We start from the raw sequence: 18,642 nt of genomic DNA, 5'->3' as shown, positions 1-18,642 counted from the left end.
ACGCCCGCGCAGCCCACGGCCTGCCCCGACCTCGCGTCAGGCAGGCAGGCAGGCGGGCAGCCGGCCGGGCAGCCGGCCGGCCTGCCCGCATGCCGGCGGGCGCACAGGCAGCCGCTTCCCTGCCCCTTGGACCTCGCAGCCCCGGCCCCCCACAGCCCCCACAGCCCCCCGGCCCTCCCCTGGGGGGACTGTGAGGCGGGAGGGGCGACGGCCCGACCGCGACTCCGCCGCAGGCCTGGGCTCCCTCGGTCCGTCCTCGTCCTCCTGCCGCCCGCGGCCCGCGAGCCCTCTCGACGTCCAACGGCGCCCAGCCGCCGGCTGCCCGCCCCAAGTCGACGCCAGCGCCCGCCCGCCGAGACCGCCTTCTCTCCACCAGCCTTGGCCTGCTCTCCCCACGGAAGGAAAGGACGTTCCCGTCCTTCGCCCGGCAGGGCCACGCCCACCGGTCGCCCCTCCGTGTCCCTTGGAACCTGGGCCCCGCCAGAGCCACTTCGTGCGTTGGCCCTCCAGTTCCACGACGCCCCCCTCGGCACACGCCCGTCGCCGCTGCTCTCCAGCAACAGCCAGCCAGGCGCACTCAAGCAAGTCCGGGCGCGCCCGGCCCAGAGAGGCCCGGAGTCGGAACCGACGGCCAGACAGACAGAGAGACGACGGAAAGCAGGACGACGACACGAAAACCCACCCACCGGGACACGCACACTGCCGCCGACACGCTGACCTGCGCACACCCACCGCCGGCGGGACCGTCTGTCTGTGCCGGGCCCCCGGCCCGCGGCTCCCGGGGAAGGAACCCGAGCAGCGCGCAGAACGGGACTCGTGAGACGTCGTCTGGGAGTCCTGGGGCCCCGCGGGGGACTGCCAGCCCCAAGGCACCTACCTGCCTCCTGCCCGGGGTGCCGCCCAAGCACCACCACCCTGCCTAGGGGAAGCTCCGTCTTCAGCAGAGGCTCATCTGCGGCTCGGCAAGGTCTGTGACAAGAGCATCTGTCCCGGGTGTGTCTGTCTGCTTCTGGGTCCAGCGTTGCCCCCTCCGTCTCCCTCTCTCCCTCTCTCTGTCAAACTCTTGTCTCTCTGTCAGTCTGTCTCTGGTCTCTTTCTCTGTCTCTTTCTCTGTCTCTTTCTCTGTCTCTGCCTCTGCCTCTGCCTCTGCCTCTGTCACCCCCTCACCCCCCACCCCCTCCCAGAACGCACCCCCGGCGCCGCCTGTCTCTCCACCACTGTGTCTCCTTCCTCTCTTTCTCCCTCTCACCATAGCCTCTCACGTTTGCTCTCACTCTGGCTCTCCTGGAGCAGCTGGCTCATGCTCCCTCTCTTCCCCTCCGTTTGTCTGGGGTGGGGGTGGGGGTGGAGGGGTGTGTGTCTAGCTGTGTGTTTTCAGTGTGTGTGTGTGTGTGTGTGTGTTTGTGTGTGTCCGCGTGCGTGCGTGTCTGCGTGGGCCGGCGCGCGCTCCTGTCCGTCCGATCGTCCGTCCTTCGGTCCGTCCCGTCTTTCTCAGCTCTCTCTGCAAGGGGCTGTCTTCTTTCGCCTCGGGGGCTGGGCAGGGAGGCCCGCTGACGCCCACCGGCCCGGTGTGGGGTGAAGGGTGGGGCGGGGTGGGGCGTCGGGCCCGGGCTGATGCCTTCCCTCCCGCCGCGACGGAGGTACTGGGTGGGTTTGGGCAAGTTGGTGGAGGCAGGAGGGGCGGCCAAGGTCCGCGCTGGGCTACGCCTAGGCCCGGAGGTGGGTGGGTGGGGCTCAGGGGCCGGCCGGCCGGCGGCCCGGAGGCCCGGAGGCCCGGGTCCGGACGCCTCCGGGGCCACTTGCCCCTGCCAGCGAGCCTGATGCGGGGATCCGAGCTGGGACGGGCCTGGAGAGTCCCGGGGTGGGCGGGAGGCGCTGGGAGGCGGGCGGCAGGCGCGCGGTGCGCTCTGCGCTCTGCGCTGTGTGCGCTGAGTGCAGGCCGCGGTGGCTTGGCTTGGCTTGGCTCGGCTCGGCTCGGCTCGGCTCGGCTCGGCCCGGCCCGGCCGGGCTCGGTTCGGCACGGCGCGGGCCGGCCGAGGCGGCGGCAGGGAAGGCGCAGCGCGGGCTCTTGAGGCGCCGCGCGGCGCCTGCCGCTGTCTACGGCCATACCACCCTGAACGCGCCCGATCTCGTCTGATCTCGGAAGCTAAGCAGGGTCGGGCCTGGTTAGTACTTGGATGGGAGACCGCCTGGGAATACCGGGTGCTGTAGGCTTTTTTTTTTTTTTTTTTTTTTTTTTGGCCTCCTGCCTCCCTCTCCTTTACCGCCGCCCCTGTCCCCAAGGCGGCTCCCCGCAGGCCCGAGCACCTCCTGACCCTCCCCCCACCACGCCACGCCCGCGCAGCCCACGGCCTGCCCCGACCTCGCGTCAGGCAGGCAGGCAGGCGGGCAGCCGGCCGGGCAGCCGGCCGGCCTGCCCGCATGCCGGCGGGCGCACAGGCAGCCGCTTCCCTGCCCCTTGGACCTCGCAGCCCCGGCCCCCCACAGCCCCCACAGCCCCCCGGCCCTCCCCTGGGGGGACTGTGAGGCGGGAGGGGCGACGGCCCGACCGCGACTCCGCCGCAGGCCTGGGCTCCCTCGGTCCGTCCTCGTCCTCCTGCCGCCCGCGGCCCGCGAGCCCTCTCGACGTCCAACGGCGCCCAGCCGCCGGCTGCCCGCCCCAAGTCGACGCCAGCGCCCGCCCGCCGAGACCGCCTTCTCTCCACCAGCCTTGGCCTGCTCTCCCCACGGAAGGAAAGGACGTTCCCGTCCTTCGCCCGGCAGGGCCACGCCCACCGGTCGCCCCTCCGTGTCCCTTGGAACCTGGGCCCCGCCAGAGCCACTTCGTGCGTTGGCCCTCCAGTTCCACGACGCCCCCCTCGGCACACGCCCGTCGCCGCTGCTCTCCAGCAACAGCCAGCCAGGCGCACTCAAGCAAGTCCGGGCGCGCCCGGCCCAGAGAGGCCCGGAGTCGGAACCGACGGCCAGACAGACAGAGAGACGACGGAAAGCAGGACGACGACACGAAAACCCACCCACCGGGACACGCACACTGCCGCCGACACGCTGACCTGCGCACACCCACCGCCGGCGGGACCGTCTGTCTGTGCCGGGCCCCCGGCCCGCGGCTCCCGGGGAAGGAACCCGAGCAGCGCGCAGAACGGGACTCGTGAGACGTCGTCTGGGAGTCCTGGGGCCCCGCGGGGGACTGCCAGCCCCAAGGCACCTACCTGCCTCCTGCCCGGGGTGCCGCCCAAGCACCACCACCCTGCCTAGGGGAAGCTCCGTCTTCAGCAGAGGCTCATCTGCGGCTCGGCAAGGTCTGTGACAAGAGCATCTGTCCCGGGTGTGTCTGTCTGCTTCTGGGTCCAGCGTTGCCCCCTCCGTCTCCCTCTCTCCCTCTCTCTGTCAAACTCTTGTCTCTCTGTCAGTCTGTCTCTGGTCTCTTTCTCTGTCTCTTTCTCTGTCTCTTTCTCTGTCTCTGCCTCTGCCTCTGCCTCTGCCTCTGTCACCCCCTCACCCCCCACCCCCTCCCAGAACGCACCCCCGGCGCCGCCTGTCTCTCCACCACTGTGTCTCCTTCCTCTCTTTCTCCCTCTCACCATAGCCTCTCACGTTTGCTCTCACTCTGGCTCTCCTGGAGCAGCTGGCTCATGCTCCCTCTCTTCCCCTCCGTTTGTCTGGGGTGGGGGTGGGGGTGGAGGGGTGTGTGTCTAGCTGTGTGTTTTCAGTGTGTGTGTGTGTGTGTGTGTGTTTGTGTGTGTCCGCGTGCGTGCGTGTCTGCGTGGGCCGGCGCGCGCTCCTGTCCGTCCGATCGTCCGTCCTTCGGTCCGTCCCGTCTTTCTCAGCTCTCTCTGCAAGGGGCTGTCTTCTTTCGCCTCGGGGGCTGGGCAGGGAGGCCCGCTGACGCCCACCGGCCCGGTGTGGGGTGAAGGGTGGGGCGGGGTGGGGCGTCGGGCCCGGGCTGATGCCTTCCCTCCCGCCGCGACGGAGGTACTGGGTGGGTTTGGGCAAGTTGGTGGAGGCAGGAGGGGCGGCCAAGGTCCGCGCTGGGCTACGCCTAGGCCCGGAGGTGGGTGGGTGGGGCTCAGGGGCCGGCCGGCCGGCGGCCCGGAGGCCCGGAGGCCCGGGTCCGGACGCCTCCGGGGCCACTTGCCCCTGCCAGCGAGCCTGATGCGGGGATCCGAGCTGGGACGGGCCTGGAGAGTCCCGGGGTGGGCGGGAGGCGCTGGGAGGCGGGCGGCAGGCGCGCGGTGCGCTCTGCGCTCTGCGCTGTGTGCGCTGGGTGCAGGACGCGGTGGCTTGGCTTGGCTTGGCTTGGCTCGGCTCGGCTCGGCTCGGCTCGGCCCGGCCGGGCTCGGTTCGGCACGGCGCGGGCCGGCCGAGGCGGCGGCAGGGAAGGCGCAGCGCGGGCTCTTGAGGCGCCGCGCGGCGCCTGCCGCTGTCTACGGCCATACCACCCTGAACGCGCCCGATCTCGTCTGATCTCGGAAGCTAAGCAGGGTCGGGCCTGGTTAGTACTTGGATGGGAGACCGCCTGGGAATACCGGGTGCTGTAGGCTCTTTTTTTTTTTTTTTTTTTTTTTTGGCCTCCTGCCTCCCTCTCCTTTAGCCGCCGCCCCTGTCCCCAAGGCGGCTCCCCGCAGGCCCGAGCACCTCCTGACCCTCCCCCCACCACGCCACGCCCGCGCAGCCCACGGCCTGCCCCGACCCCGCGTCAGGCAGGCAGGCAGGCGGGCAGCCGGCCGGGCAGCCGGCCGGCCTGCCCGCATGCCGGCGGGCGCACAGGCAGCCGCTTCCCTGCCCCTTGGACCTCGCAGCCCCGGCCCCCCACAGCCCCCACAGCCCCCCGGCCCTCCCCTGGGGGGACTGTGAGGCGGGAGGGGCGACGGCCCGACCGCGACTCCGCCGCAGGCCTGGGCTCCCTCGGTCCGTCCTCGTCCTCCTGCCGCCCGCGGCCCGCGAGCCCTCTCGACGTCCAACGGCGCCCAGCCGCCGGCTGCCCGCCCCAAGTCGACGCCAGCGCCCGCCCGCCGAGACCGCCTTCTCTCCACCAGCCTTGGCCTGCTCTCCCCACGGAAGGAAAGGACGTTCCCGTCCTTCGCCCGGCAGGGCCACGCCCACCGGTCGCCCCTCCGTGTCCCTTGGAACCTGGGCCCCGCCAGAGCCACTTCGTGCGTTGGCCCTCCAGTTCCACGACGCCCCCCTCGGCACACGCCCGTCGCCGCTGCTCTCCAGCAACAGCCAGCCAGGCGCACTCAAGCAAGTCCGGGCGCGCCCGGCCCAGAGAGGCCCGGAGTCGGAACCGACGGCCAGACAGACAGAGAGACGACGGAAAGCAGGACGACGACACGAAAACCCACCCACCGGGACACGCACACTGCCGCCGACACGCTGACCTGCGCACACCCACCGCCGGCGGGACCGTCTGTCTGTGCCGGGCCCCCGGCCCGCGGCTCCCGGGGAAGGAACCCGAGCAGCGCGCAGAACGGGACTCGTGAGACGTCGTCTGGGAGTCCTGGGGCCCCGCGGGGGACTGCCAGCCCCAAGGCACCTACCTGCCTCCTGCCCGGGGTGCCGCCCAAGCACCACCACCCTGCCTAGGGGAAGCTCCGTCTTCAGCAGAGGCTCATCTGCGGCTCGGCAAGGTCTGTGACAAGAGCATCTGTCCCGGGTGTGTCTGTCTGCTTCTGGGTCCAGCGTTGCCCCCTCCGTCTCCCTCTCTCCCTCTCTCTGTCAAACTCTTGTCTCTCTGTCAGTCTGTCTCTGGTCTCTTTCTCTGTCTCTTTCTCTGTCTCTTTCTCTGTCTCTGCCTCTGCCTCTGCCTCTGCCTCTGTCACCCCCTCACCCCCCACCCCCTCCCAGAACGCACCCCCGGCGCCGCCTGTCTCTCCACCACTGTGTCTCCTTCCTCTCTTTCTCCCTCTCACCATAGCCTCTCACGTTTGCTCTCACTCTGGCTCTCCTGGAGCAGCTGGCTCATGCTCCCTCTCTTCCCCTCCGTTTGTCTGGGGTGGGGGTGGGGGTGGAGGGGTGTGTGTCTAGCTGTGTGTTTTCAGTGTGTGTGTGTGTGTGTGTGTGTTTGTGTGTGTCCGCGTGCGTGCGTGTCTGCGTGGGCCGGCGCGCGCTCCTGTCCGTCCGATCGTCCGTCCTTCGGTCCGTCCCGTCTTTCTCAGCTCTCTCTGCAAGGGGCTGTCTTCTTTCGCCTCGGGGGCTGGGCAGGGAGGCCCGCTGACGCCCACCGGCCCGGTGTGGGGTGAAGGGTGGGGCGGGGTGGGGCGTCGGGCCCGGGCTGATGCCTTCCCTCCCGCCGCGACGGAGGTACTGGGTGGGTTTGGGCAAGTTGGTGGAGGCAGGAGGGGCGGCCAAGGTCCGCGCTGGGCTACGCCTAGGCCCGGAGGTGGGTGGGTGGGGCTCAGGGGCCGGCCGGCCGGCGGCCCGGAGGCCCGGAGGCCCGGGTCCGGACGCCTCCGGGGCCACTTGCCCCTGCCAGCGAGCCTGATGCGGGGATCCGAGCTGGGACGGGCCTGGAGAGTCCCGGGGTGGGCGGGAGGCGCTGGGAGGCGGGCGGCAGGCGCGCGGTGCGCTCTGCGCTCTGCGCTGTGTGCGCTGAGTGCAGGCCGCGGTGGCTTGGCTTGGCTTGGCTCGGCTCGGCTCGGCTCGGCTCGGCTCGGCCCGGCCCGGCCGGGCTCGGTTCGGCACGGCGCGGGCCGGCCGAGGCGGCGGCAGGGAAGGCGCAGCGCGGGCTCTTGAGGCGCCGCGCGGCGCCTGCCGCTGTCTACGGCCATACCACCCTGAACGCGCCCGATCTCGTCTGATCTCGGAAGCTAAGCAGGGTCGGGCCTGGTTAGTACTTGGATGGGAGACCGCCTGGGAATACCGGGTGCTGTAGGCTTTTTTTTTTTTTTTTTTTTTTTTTTGGCCTCCTGCCTCCCTCTCCTTTAGCCGCCGCCCCTGTCCCCAAGGCGGCTCCCCGCAGGCCCGAGCACCTCCTGACCCTCCCCCCACCACGCCACGCCCGCGCAGCCCACGGCCTGCCCCGACCCCGCGTCAGGCAGGCAGGCAGGCGGGCAGCCGGCCGGGCAGCCGGCCGGCCTGCCCGCATGCCGGCGGGCGCACAGGCAGCCGCTTCCCTGCCCCTTGGACCTCGCAGCCCCGGCCCCCCACAGCCCCCACAGCCCCCCGGCCCTCCCCTGGGGGGACTGTGAGGCGGGAGGGGCGACGGCCCGACCGCGACTCCGCCGCAGGCCTGGGCTCCCTCGGTCCGTCCTCGTCCTCCTGCCGCCCGCGGCCCGCGAGCCCTCTCGACGTCCAACGGCGCCCAGCCGCCGGCTGCCCGCCCCAAGTCGACGCCAGCGCCCGCCCGCCGAGACCGCCTTCTCTCCACCAGCCTTGGCCTGCTCTCCCCACGGAAGGAAAGGACGTTCCCGTCCTTCGCCCGGCAGGGCCACGCCCACCGGTCGCCCCTCCGTGTCCCTTGGAACCTGGGCCCCGCCAGAGCCACTTCGTGCGTTGGCCCTCCAGTTCCACGACGCCCCCCTCGGCACACGCCCGTCGCCGCTGCTCTCCAGCAACAGCCAGCCAGGCGCACTCAAGCAAGTCCGGGCGCGCCCGGCCCAGAGAGGCCCGGAGTCGGAACCGACGGCCAGAGAGACAGAGAGACGACGGAAAGCAGGACGACGACACGAAAACCCACCCACCGGGACACGCACACTGCCGCCGACACGCTGACCTGCGCACACCCACCGCCGGCGGGACCGTCTGTCTGTGCCGGGCCCCCGGCCCGCGGCTCCCGGGGAAGGAACCCGAGCAGCGCGCAGAACGGGACTCGTGAGACGTCGTCTGGGAGTCCTGGGGCCCCGCGGGGGACTGCCAGCCCCAAGGCACCTACCTGCCTCCTGCCCGGGGTGCCGCCCAAGCACCACCACCCTGCCTAGGGGAAGCTCCGTCTTCAGCAGAGGCTCATCTGCGGCTCGGCAAGGTCTGTGACAAGAGCATCTGTCCCGGGTGTGTCTGTCTGCTTCTGGGTCCAGCGTTGCCCCCTCCGTCTCCCTCTCTCCCTCTCTCTGTCAAACTCTTGTCTCTCTGTCAGTCTGTCTCTGGTCTCTTTCTCTGTCTCTTTCTCTGTCTCTGCCTCTGCCTCTGCCTCTGCCTCTGTCACCCCCTCACCCCCCACCCCCTCCCAGAACGCACCCCCGGCGCCGCCTGTCTCTCCACCACTGTGTCTCCTTCCTCTCTTTCTCCCTCTCACCATAGCCTCTCACGTTTGCTCTCACTCTGGCTCTCCTGGAGCAGCTGGCTCATGCTCCCTCTCTTCCCCTCCGTTTGTCTGGGGTGGGGGTGGGGGTGGAGGGGTGTGTGTCTAGCTGTGTGTTTTCAGTGTGTGTCTGTGTGTGTGTGTGTGTGTGTGTGTGTGTGTGTGTGTGTGTTGTGTGTGTCCGCGTGCGTGCGTGTCTGCGTGGGCCGGCGCGCGCTCCTGTCCGTCCGATCGTCCGTCCTTCGGTCCGTCCCGTCTTTCTCAGCTCTCTCTGCAAGGGGCTGTCTTCTTTCGCCTCGGGGGCTGGGCAGGGAGGCCCGCTGACGCCCACCGGCCCGGTGTGGGGTGAAGGGTGGGGCGGGGTGGGGCGTCGGGCCCGGGCTGATGCCTTCCCTCCCGCCGCGACGGAGGTACTGGGTGGGTTTGGGCAAGTTGGTGGAGGCAGGAGGGGCGGCCAAGGTCCGCGCTGGGCTACGCCTAGGCCCGGAGGTGGGTGGGTGGGGCTCAGGGGCCGGCCGGCCGGCGGCCCGGAGGCCCGGAGGCCCGGGTCCGGACGCCTCCGGGGCCACTTGCCCCTGCCAGCGAGCCTGATGCGGGGATCCGAGCTGGGACGGGCCTGGAGAGTCCCGGGGTGGGCGGGAGGCGCTGGGAGGCGGGCGGCAGGCGCGCGGTGCGCTCTGCGCTCTGCGCTGTGTGCGCTGAGTGCAGGCCGCGGTGGCTTGGCTTGGCTTGGCTCGGCTCGGCTCGGCTCGGCTCGGCTCGGCCCGGCCCGGCCGGGCTCGGTTCGGCACGGCGCGGGCCGGCCGAGGCGGCGGCAGGGAAGGCGCAGCGCGGGCTCTTGAGGCGCCGCGCGGCGCCTGCCGCTGTCTACGGCCATACCACCCTGAACGCGCCCGATCTCGTCTGATCTCGGAAGCTAAGCGGGGTCGGGCCTGGTTAGTACTTGGATGGGAGACCGCCTGGGAATACCGGGTGCTGTAGGCTTTTTTTTTTTTTTTTTTTTTTTTTTGGCCTCCTGCCTCCCTCTCCTTTAGCCGCCGCCCCTGTCCCCAAGGCGGCTCCCCGCAGGCCCGAGCACCTCCTGACCCTCCCCCCACCACGCCACGCCCGCGCAGCCCACGGCCTGCCCCGACCCCGCGTCAGGCAGGCAGGCAGGCGGGCAGCCGGCCGGGCAGCCGGCCGGCCTGCCCGCATGCCGGCGGGCGCACAGGCAGCCGCTTCCCTGCCCCTTGGACCTCGCAGCCCCGGCCCCCCACAGCCCCCACAGCCCCCCGGCCCTCCCCTGGGGGGACTGTGAGGCGGGAGGGGCGACGGCCCGACCGCGACTCCGCCGCAGGCCTGGGCTCCCTCGGTCCGTCCTCGTCCTCCTGCCGCCCGCGGCCCGCGAGCCCTCTCGACGTCCAACGGCGCCCAGCCGCCGGCTGCCCGCCCCAAGTCGACGCCAGCGCCCGCCCGCCGAGACCGCCTTCTCTCCACCAGCCTTGGCCTGCTCTCCCCACGGAAGGAAAGGACGTTCCCGTCCTTCGCCCGGCAGGGCCACGCCCACCGGTCGCCCCTCCGTGTCCCTTGGAACCTGGGCCCCGCCAGAGCCACTTCGTGCGTTGGCCCTCCAGTTCCACGACGCCCCCCTCGGCACACGCCCGTCGCCGCTGCTCTCCAGCAACAGCCAGCCAGGCGCACTCAAGCAAGTCCGGGCGCGCCCGGCCCAGAGAGGCCCGGAGTCGGAACCGACGGCCAGAGAGACAGAGAGACGACGGAAAGCAGGACGACGACACGAAAACCCACCCACCGGGACACGCACACTGCCGCCGACACGCTGACCTGCGCACACCCACCGCCGGCGGGACCGTCTGTCTGTGCCGGGCCCCCGGCCCGCGGCTCCCGGGGAAGGAACCCGAGCAGCGCGCAGAACGGGACTCGTGAGACGTCGTCTGGGAGTCCTGGGGCCCCGCGGGGGACTGCCAGCCCCAAGGCACCTACCTGCCTCCTGCCCGGGGTGCCGCCCAAGCACCACCACCCTGCCTAGGGGAAGCTCCGTCTTCAGCAGAGGCTCATCTGCGGCTCGGCAAGGTCTGTGACAAGAGCATCTGTCCCGGGTGTGTCTGTCTGCTTCTGGGTCCAGCGTTGCCCCCTCCGTCTCCCTCTCTCCCTCTCTCTGTCAAACTCTTGTCTCTCTGTCAGTCTGTCTCTGGTCTCTTTCTCTGTCTCTTTCTCTGTCTCTGCCTCTGCCTCTGCCTCTGCCTCTGTCACCCCCTCACCCCCCACCCCCTCCCAGAACGCACCCCCGGCGCCGCCTGTCTCTCCACCACTGTGTCTCCTTCCTCTCTTTCTCCCTCTCACCATAGCCTCTCACGTTTGCTCTCACTCTGGCTCTCCTGGAGCAGCTGGCTCATGCTCCCTCTCTTCCCCTCCGTTTGTCTGGGGTGGGGGTGGGGGTGGAGGGGTGTGTGTCTAGCTGTGTGTTTTCAGTGTGTGTCTGTGTGTGTGTGTGTGTGTGTGTGTGTGTGTGTGTGTGTGTTTGTGTGTGTCCGCGTGCGTGCGTGTCTGCGTGGGCCGGCGCGCGCTCCTGTCCGTCCGATCGTCCGTCCTTCGGTCCGTCCCGTCTTTCTCAGCTCTCTCTGCAAGGGGCTGTCTTCTTTCGCCTCGGGGGCTGGGCAGGGAGGCCCGCTGACGCCCACCGGCCCGGTGTGGGGTGAAGGGTGGGGCGGGGTGGGGCGTCGGGCCCGGGCTGATGCCTTCCCTCCCGCCGCGACGGAGGTACTGGGTGGGTTTGGGCAAGTTGGTGGAGGCAGGAGGGGCGGCCAAGGTCCGCGCTGGGCTACGCCTAGGCCCGGAGGTGGGTGGGTGGGGCTCAGGGGCCGGCCGGCCGGCGGCCCGGAGGCCCGGAGGCCCGGGTCCGGACGCCTCCGGGGCCACTTGCCCCTGCCAGCGAGCCTGATGCGGGGATCCGAGCTGGGACGGGCCTGGAGAGTCCCGGGGTGGGCGGGAGGCGCTGGGAGGCGGGCGGCAGGCGCGCGGTGCGCTCTGCGCTCTGCGCTGTGTGCGCTGAGTGCAGGCCGCGGTGGCTTGGCTTGGCTTGGCTCGGCTCGGCTCGGCTCGGCTCGGCTCGGCCCGGCCCGGCCGGGCTCGGTTCGGCACGGCGCGGGCCGGCCGAGGCGGCGGCAGGGAAGGCGCAGCGCGGGCTCTTGAGGCGCCGCGCGGCGCCTGCCGCTGTCTACGGCCATACCACCCTGAACGCGCCCGATCTCGTCTGATCTCGGAAGCTAAGCGGGGTCGGGCCTGGTTAGTACTTGGATGGGAGACCGCCTGGGAATACCGGGTGCTGTAGGCTTTTTTTTTTTTTTTTTTTTTTTTTTGGCCTCCTGCCTCCCTCTCCTTTAGCCGCCGCCCCTGTCCCCAAGGCGGCTCCCCGCAGGCCCGAGCACCTCCTGACCCTCCCCCCACCACGCCACGCCCGCGCAGCCCACGGCCTGCCCCGACCCCGCGTCAGGCAGGCAGGCAGGCGGGCAGCCGGCCGGGCAGCCGGCCGGCCTGCCCGCATGCCGGCGGGCGCACAGGCAGCCGCTTCCCTGCCCCTTGGACCTCGCAGCCCCGGCCCCCCACAGCCCCCACAGCCCCCCGGCCCTCCCCTGGGGGGACTGTGAGGCGGGAGGGGCGACGGCCCGACCGCGACTCCGCCGCAGGCCTGGGCTCCCTCGGTCCGTCCTCGTCCTCCTGCCGCCCGCGGCCCGCGAGCCCTCTCGACGTCCAACGGCGCCCAGCCGCCGGCTGCCCGCCCCAAGTCGACGCCAGCGCCCGCCCGCCGAGACCGCCTTCTCTCCACCAGCCTTGGCCTGCTCTCCCCACGGAAGGAAAGGACGTTCCCGTCCTTCGCCCGGCAGGGCCACGCCCACCGGTCGCCCCTCCGTGTCCCTTGGAACCTGGGCCCCGCCAGAGCCACTTCGTGCGTTGGCCCTCCAGTTCCACGACGCCCCCCTCGGCACACGCCCGTCGCCGCTGCTCTCCAGCAACAGCCAGCCAGGCGCACTCAAGCAAGTCCGGGCGCGCCCGGCCCAGAGAGGCCCGGAGTCGGAACCGACGGCCAGAGAGACAGAGAGACGACGGAAAGCAGGACGACGACACGAAAACCCACCCACCGGGACACGCACACTGCCGCCGACACGCTGACCTGCGCACACCCACCGCCGGCGGGACCGTCTGTCTGTGCCGGGCCCCCGGCCCGCGGCTCCCGGGGAAGGAACCCGAGCAGCGCGCAGAACGGGACTCGTGAGACGTCGTCTGGGAGTCCTGGGGCCCCGCGGGGGACTGCCAGCCCCAAGGCACCTACCTGCCTCCTGCCCGGGGTGCCGCCCAAGCACCACCACCCTGCCTAGGGGAAGCTCCGTCTTCAGCAGAGGCTCATCTGCGGCTCGGCAAGGTCTGTGACAAGAGCATCTGTCCCGGGTGTGTCTGTCTGCTTCTGGGTCCAGCGTTGCCCCCTCCGTCTCCCTCTCTCCCTCTCTCTGTCAAACTCTTGTCTCTCTGTCAGTCTGTCTCTGGTCTCTTTCTCTGTCTCTTTCTCTGTCTCTGCCTCTGCCTCTGCCTCTGCCTCTGTCACCCCCTCACCCCCCACCCCCTCCCAGAACGCACCCCCGGCGCCGCCTGTCTCTCCACCACTGTGTCTCCTTCCTCTCTTTCTCCCTCTCACCATAGCCTCTCACGTTTGCTCTCACTCTGGCTCTCCTGGAGCAGCTGGCTCATGCTCCCTCTCTTCCCCTCCGTTTGTCTGGGGTGGGGGTGGGGGTGGAGGGGTGTGTGTCTAGCTGTGTGTTTTCAGTGTGTGTCTGTGTGTGTGTGTGTGTGTGTGTGTGTGTGTGTGTGTGTGTGTGTGTGTTTGTGTGTGTCCGCGTGCGTGCGTGTCTGCGTGGGCCGGCGCGCGCTCCTGTCCGTCCGATCGTCCGTCCTTCGGTCCGTCCCGTCTTTCTCAGCTCTCTCTGCAAGGGGCTGTCTTCTTTCGCCTCGGGGGCTGGGCAGGGAGGCCCGCTGACGCCCACCGGCCCGGTGTGGGGTGAAGGGTGGGGCGGGGTGGGGCGTCGGGCCCGGGCTGATGCCTTCCCTCCCGCCGCGACGGAGGTACTGGGTGGGTTTGGGCAAGTTGGTGGAGGCAGGAGGGGCGGCCAAGGTCCGCGCTGGGCTACGCCTAGGCCCGGAGGTGGGTGGGTGGGGCTCAGGGGCCGGCCGGCCGGCGGCCCGGAGGCCCGGAGGCCCGGGTCCGGACGCCTCCGGGGCCACTTGCCCCTGCCAGCGAGCCTGATGCGGGGATCCGAGCTGGGACGGGCCTGGAGAGTCCCGGGGTGGGCGGGAGGCGCTGGGAGGCGGGCGGCAGGCGCGCGGTGCGCTCTGCGCTCTGCGCTGTGTGCGCTGAGTGCAGGCCGCGGTGGCTTGGCTTGGCTTGGCTCGGCTCGGCTCGGCTCGGCTCGGCTCGGCTCGGCCCGGCCGGGCTCGGTTCGGCACGGCGCGGGCCGGCCGAGGCGGCGGCAGGGAAGGCGCAGCGCGGGCTCTTGAGGCGCCGCGCGGCGCCTGCCGCTGTCTACGGCCATACCACCCTGAACGCGCCCGATCTCGTCTGATCTCGGAAGCTAAGCAGGGTCGGGCCTGGTTAGTACTTGGATGGGAGACCGCCTGGGAATACCGGGTGCTGTAGGCTTTTTTTTTTTTTTTTTTTTTTTTTGGCCTCCTGCCTCCCTCTCCTTTAGCCGCCGCCCCTGTCCCCAAGGCGGCTCCCCGCAGGCCCGAGCACCTCCTGACCCTCCCCCCACCACGCCACGCCCGCGCAGCCCACGGCCTGCCCCGACCCCGCGTCAGGCAGGCAGGCAGGCGGGCAGCCGGCCGGGCAGCCGGCCGGCCTGCCCGCATGCCGGCGGGCGCACAGGCAGCCGCTTCCCTGCCCCTTGGACCTCGCAGCCCCGGCCCCCCACAGCCCCCACAGCCCCCCGGCCCTCCCCTGGGGGGACTGTGAGGCGGGAGGGGCGACGGCCCGACCGCGACTCCGCCGCAGGCCTGGGCTCCCTCGGTCCGTCCTCGTCCTCCTGCCGCCCGCGGCCCGCGAGCCCTCTCGACGTCCAACGGCGCCCAGCCGCCGGCTGCCCGCCCCAAGTCGACGCCAGCGCCCGCCCGCCGAGACCGCCTTCTCTCCACCAGCCTTGGCCTGCTCTCCCCACGGAAGGAAAGGACGTTCCCGTCCTTCGCCCGGCAGGGCCACGCCCACCGGTCGCCCCTCCGTGTCCCTTGGAACCTGGGCCCCGCCAGAGCCACTTCGTGCGTTGGCCCTCCAGTTCCACGACGCCCCCCTCGGCACACGCCCGTCGCCGCTGCTCTCCAGCAACAGCCAGCCAGGCGCACTCAAGCAAGTCCGGGCGCGCCCGGCCCAGAGAGGCCCGGAGTCGGAACCGACGGCCAGAGAGACAGAGAGACGACGGAAAGCAGGACGACGACACGAAAACCCACCCACCGGGACACGCACACTGCCGCCGACACGCTGACCTGCGCACACCCACCGCCGGCGGGACCGTCTGTCTGTGCCGGGCCCCCGGCCCGCGGCTCCCGGGGAAGGAACCCGAGCAGCGCGCAGAACGGGACTCGTGAGACGTCGTCTGGGAGTCCTGGGGCCCCGCGGGGGACTGCCAGCCCCAAGGCACCTACCTGCCTCCTGCCCGGGGTGCCGCCCAAGCACCACCACCCTGCCTAGGGGAAGCTCCGTCTTCAGCAGAGGCTCATCTGCGGCTCGGCAAGGTCTGTGACAAGAGCATCTGTCCCGGGTGTGTCTGTCTGCTTCTGGGTCCAGCGTTGCCCCCTCCGTCTCCCTCTCTCCCTCTCTCTGTCAAACTCTTGTCTCTCTGTCAGTCTGTCTCTGGTCTCTTTCTCTGTCTCTTTCTCTGTCTCTGCCTCTGCCTCTGCCTCTGCCTCTGTCACCCCCTCACCCCCCACCCCCTCCCAGAACGCACCCCCGGCGCCGCCTGTCTCTCCACCACTGTGTCTCCTTCCTCTCTTTCTCCCTCTCACCATAGCCTCTCACGTTTGCTCTCACTCTGGCTCTCCTGGAGCAGCTGGCTCATGCTCCCTCTCTTCCCCTCCGTTTGTCTGGGGTGGGGGTGGGGGTGGAGGGGTGTGTGTCTAGCTGTGTGTTTTCAGTGTGTGTCTGTGTGTGTGTGTGTGTGTGTGTGTGTGTGTGTGTGTGTGTTTGTGTGTGTCCGCGTGCGTGCGTGTCTGCGTGGGCCGGCGCGCGCTCCTGTCCGTCCGATCGTCCGTCCTTCGGTCCGTCCCGTCTTTCTCAGCTCTCTCTGCAAGGGGCTGTCTTCTTTCGCCTCGGGGGCTGGGCAGGGAGGCCCGCTGACGCCCACCGGCCCGGTGTGGGGTGAAGGGTGGGGCGGGGTGGGGCGTCGGGCCCGGGCTGATGCCTTCCCTCCCGCCGCGACGGAGGTACTGGGTGGGTTTGGGCAAGTTGGTGGAGGCAGGAGGGGCGGCCAAGGTCCGCGCTGGGCTACGCCTAGGCCCGGAGGTGGGTGGGTGGGGCTCAGGGGCCGGCCGGCCGGCGGCCCGGAGGCCCGGAGGCCCGGGTCCGGACGCCTCCGGGGCCACTTGCCCCTGCCAGCGAGCCTGATGCGGGGATCCGAGCTGGGACGGGCCTGGAGAGTCCCGGGGTGGGCGGGAGGCGCTGGGAGGCGGGCGGCAGGCGCGCGGTGCGCTCTGCGCTCTGCGCTGTGTGCGCTGAGTGCAGGCCGCGGTGGCTTGGCTTGGCTTGGCTCGGCTCGGCTCGGCTCGGCTCGGCTCGGCCCGGCCCGGCCGGGCTCGGTTCGGCACGGCGCGGGCCGGCCGAGGCGGCGGCAGGGAAGGCGCAGCGCGGGCTCTTGAGGCGCCGCGCGGCGCCTGCCGCTGTCTACGGCCATACCACCCTGAACGCGCCCGATCTCGTCTGATCTCGGAAGCTAAGCAGGGTCGGGCCTGGTTAGTACTTGGATGGGAGACCGCCTGGGAATACCGGGTGCTGTAGGCTTTTTTTTTTTTTTTTTTTTTTTTTGGCCTCCTGCCTCCCTCTCCTTTACCGCCGCCCCTGTCCCCAAGGCGGCTCCCCGCAGGCCCGAGCACCTCCTGACCCTCCCCCCACCACGCCACGCCCGCGCAGCCCACGGCCTGCCCCGACCCCGCGTCAGGCAGGCAGGCAGGCGGGCAGCCGGCCGGGCAGCCGGCCGGCCTGCCCGCATGCCGGCGGGCGCACAGGCAGCCGCTTCCCTGCCCCTTGGACCTCGCAGCCCCGGCCCCCCACAGCCCCCACAGCCCCCCGGCCCTCCCCTGGGGGGACTGTGAGGCGGGAGGGGCGACGGCCCGACCGCGACTCCGCCGCAGGCCTGGGCTCCCTCGGTCCGTCCTCGTCCTCCTGCCGCCCGCGGCCCGCGAGCCCTCTCGACGTCCAACGGCGCCCAGCCGCCGGCTGCCCGCCCCAAGTCGACGCCAGCGCCCGCCCGCCGAGACCGCCTTCTCTCCACCAGCCTTGGCCTGCTCTCCCCACGGAAGGAAAGGACGTTCCCGTCCTTCGCCCGGCAGGGCCACGCCCACCGGTCGCCCCTCCGTGTCCCTTGGAACCTGGGCCCCGCCAGAGCCACTTCGTGCGTTGGCCCTCCAGTTCCACGACGCCCCCCTCGGCACACGCCCGTCGCCGCTGCTCTCCAGCAACAGCCAGCCAGGCGCACTCAAGCAAGTCCGGGCGCGCCCGGCCCAGAGAGGCCCGGAGTCGGAACCGACGGCCAGACAGACAGAGAGACGACGGAAAGCAGGACGACGACACGAAAACCCACCCACCGGGACACGCACACTGCCGCCGACACGCTGACCTGCGCACACCCACCGCCGGCGGGACCGTCTGTCTGTGCCGGGCCCCCGGCCCGCGGCTCCCGGGGAAGGAACCCGAGCAGCGCGCAGAACGGGACTCGTGAGACGTCGTCTGGGAGTCCTGGGGCCCCGCGGGGGACTGCCAGCCCCAAGGCACCTACCTGCCTCCTGCCCGGGGTGCCGCCCAAGCACCACCACCCTGCCTAGGGGAAGCTCCGTCTTCAGCAGAGGCTCATCTGCGGCTCGGCAAGGTCTGTGACAAGAGCATCTGTCCCGGGTGTGTCTGTCTGCTTCTGGGTCCAGCGTTGCCCCCTCCGTCTCCCTCTCTCCCTCTCTCTGTCAAACTCTTGTCTCTCTGTCAGTCTGTCTCTGGTCTCTTTCTCTGTCTCTTTCTCTGTCTCTTTCTCTGTCTCTGCCTCTGCCTCTGCCTCTGCCTCTGTCACCCCCTCACCCCCCACCCCCTCCCAGAACGCACCCCCGGCGCCGCCTGTCTCTCCACCACTGTGTCTCCTTCCTCTCTTTCTCCCTCTCACCATAGCCTCTCACGTTTGCTCTCACTCTGGCTCTCCTGGAGCAGCTGGCTCATGCTCCCTCTCTTCCCCTCCGTTTGTCTGGGGTGGGGGTGGGGGTGGAGGGGTGTGTGTCTAGCTGTGTGTTTTCAGTGTGTGTGTGTGTGTGTGTGTGTTTGTGTGTGTCCGCGTGCGTGCGTGTCTGCGTGGGCCGGCGCGCGCTCCTGTCCGTCCGATCGTCCGTCCTTCGGTCCGTCCCGTCTTTCTCAGCTCTCTCTGCAAGGGGCTGTCTTCTTTCGCCTCGGGGGCTGGGCAGGGAGGCCCGCTGACGCCCACCGGCCCGGTGTGGGGTGAAGGGTGGGGCGGGGTGGGGCGTCGGGCCCGGGCTGATGCCTTCCCTCCCGCCGCGACGGAGGTACTGGGTGGGTTTGGGCAAGTTGGTGGAGGCAGGAGGGGCGGCCAAGGTCCGCGCTGGGCTACGCCTAGGCCCGGAGGTGGGTGGGTGGGGCTCAGGGGCCGGCCGGCCGGCGGCCCGGAGGCCCGGAGGCCCGGGTCCGGACGCCTCCGGGGCCACTTGCCCCTGCCAGCGAGCCTGATGCGGGGATCCGAGCTGGGACGGGCCTGGAGAGTCCCGGGGTGGGCGGGAGGCGCTGGGAGGCGGGCGGCAGGCGCGCGGTGCGCTCTGCGCTCTGCGCTGTGTGCGCTGGGTGCAGGACGCGGTGGCTTGGCTTGGCTTGGCTTGGCTCGGCTCGGCTCGGCTCGGCTCGGCCCGGCCGGGCTCGGTTCGGCACGGCGCGGGCCGGCCGAGGCGGCGGCAGGGAAGGCGCAGCGCGGGCTCTTGAGGCGCCGCGCGGCGCCTGCCGCTGTCTACGGCCATACCACCCTGAACGCGCCCGATCTCGTCTGATCTCGGAAGCTAAGCAGGGTCGGGCCTGGTTAGTACTTGGATGGGAGACCGCCTGGGAATACCGGGTGCTGTAGGCTCTTTTTTTTTTTTTTTTTTTTTTTTGGCCTCCTGCCTCCCTCTCCTTT

At 70.8% G+C, this 18,642-nt stretch overlaps 8 non-coding genes across 8 annotated transcripts; all 8 read left to right on the top strand.

Moving 5' to 3' along the window:
• The first annotated feature begins 2,095 nt into the window (after positions 1-2,095).
• On the top strand, positions 2,096-2,214 carry LOC135321945 (5S ribosomal RNA). The gene has a single exon (XR_010382120.1). It is a non-coding gene; the product is annotated as a 5S ribosomal RNA (ribosomal RNA).
• A 2,208-nt stretch (positions 2,215-4,422) lies between these two features.
• On the top strand, positions 4,423-4,541 carry LOC135321944 (5S ribosomal RNA). The gene has a single exon (XR_010382119.1). It is a non-coding gene; the product is annotated as a 5S ribosomal RNA (ribosomal RNA).
• A 2,214-nt stretch (positions 4,542-6,755) lies between these two features.
• LOC135321942 (5S ribosomal RNA) lies at positions 6,756-6,874 on the top strand. The gene has a single exon (XR_010382117.1). It is a non-coding gene; the product is annotated as a 5S ribosomal RNA (ribosomal RNA).
• A 2,227-nt stretch (positions 6,875-9,101) lies between these two features.
• Positions 9,102-9,220, top strand: LOC135321902 (5S ribosomal RNA). The gene has a single exon (XR_010382077.1). It is a non-coding gene; the product is annotated as a 5S ribosomal RNA (ribosomal RNA).
• Positions 9,221-11,448: 2,228 nt separating this feature from the next.
• LOC135321901 (5S ribosomal RNA) lies at positions 11,449-11,567 on the top strand. Its single transcript, XR_010382076.1, has one exon. It is a non-coding gene; the product is annotated as a 5S ribosomal RNA (ribosomal RNA).
• A 2,236-nt stretch (positions 11,568-13,803) lies between these two features.
• LOC135321941 (5S ribosomal RNA) lies at positions 13,804-13,922 on the top strand. The gene has a single exon (XR_010382116.1). It is a non-coding gene; the product is annotated as a 5S ribosomal RNA (ribosomal RNA).
• Positions 13,923-16,149: 2,227 nt separating this feature from the next.
• Positions 16,150-16,268, top strand: LOC135321940 (5S ribosomal RNA). The gene has a single exon (XR_010382115.1). It is a non-coding gene; the product is annotated as a 5S ribosomal RNA (ribosomal RNA).
• A 2,207-nt stretch (positions 16,269-18,475) lies between these two features.
• Positions 18,476-18,594, top strand: LOC135321939 (5S ribosomal RNA). The gene has a single exon (XR_010382114.1). It is a non-coding gene; the product is annotated as a 5S ribosomal RNA (ribosomal RNA).
• Positions 18,595-18,642: the final 48 nt, after the last annotated feature.

Source organism: Camelus dromedarius, chromosome 8 (assembly GCF_036321535.1).
Source record: "Camelus dromedarius isolate mCamDro1 chromosome 8, mCamDro1.pat, whole genome shotgun sequence".
NCBI classification, from domain to species: Eukaryota; Metazoa; Chordata; class Mammalia; order Artiodactyla; family Camelidae; genus Camelus; species Camelus dromedarius.
This window is presented reverse-complemented; position numbering and strand designations above follow the sequence as displayed.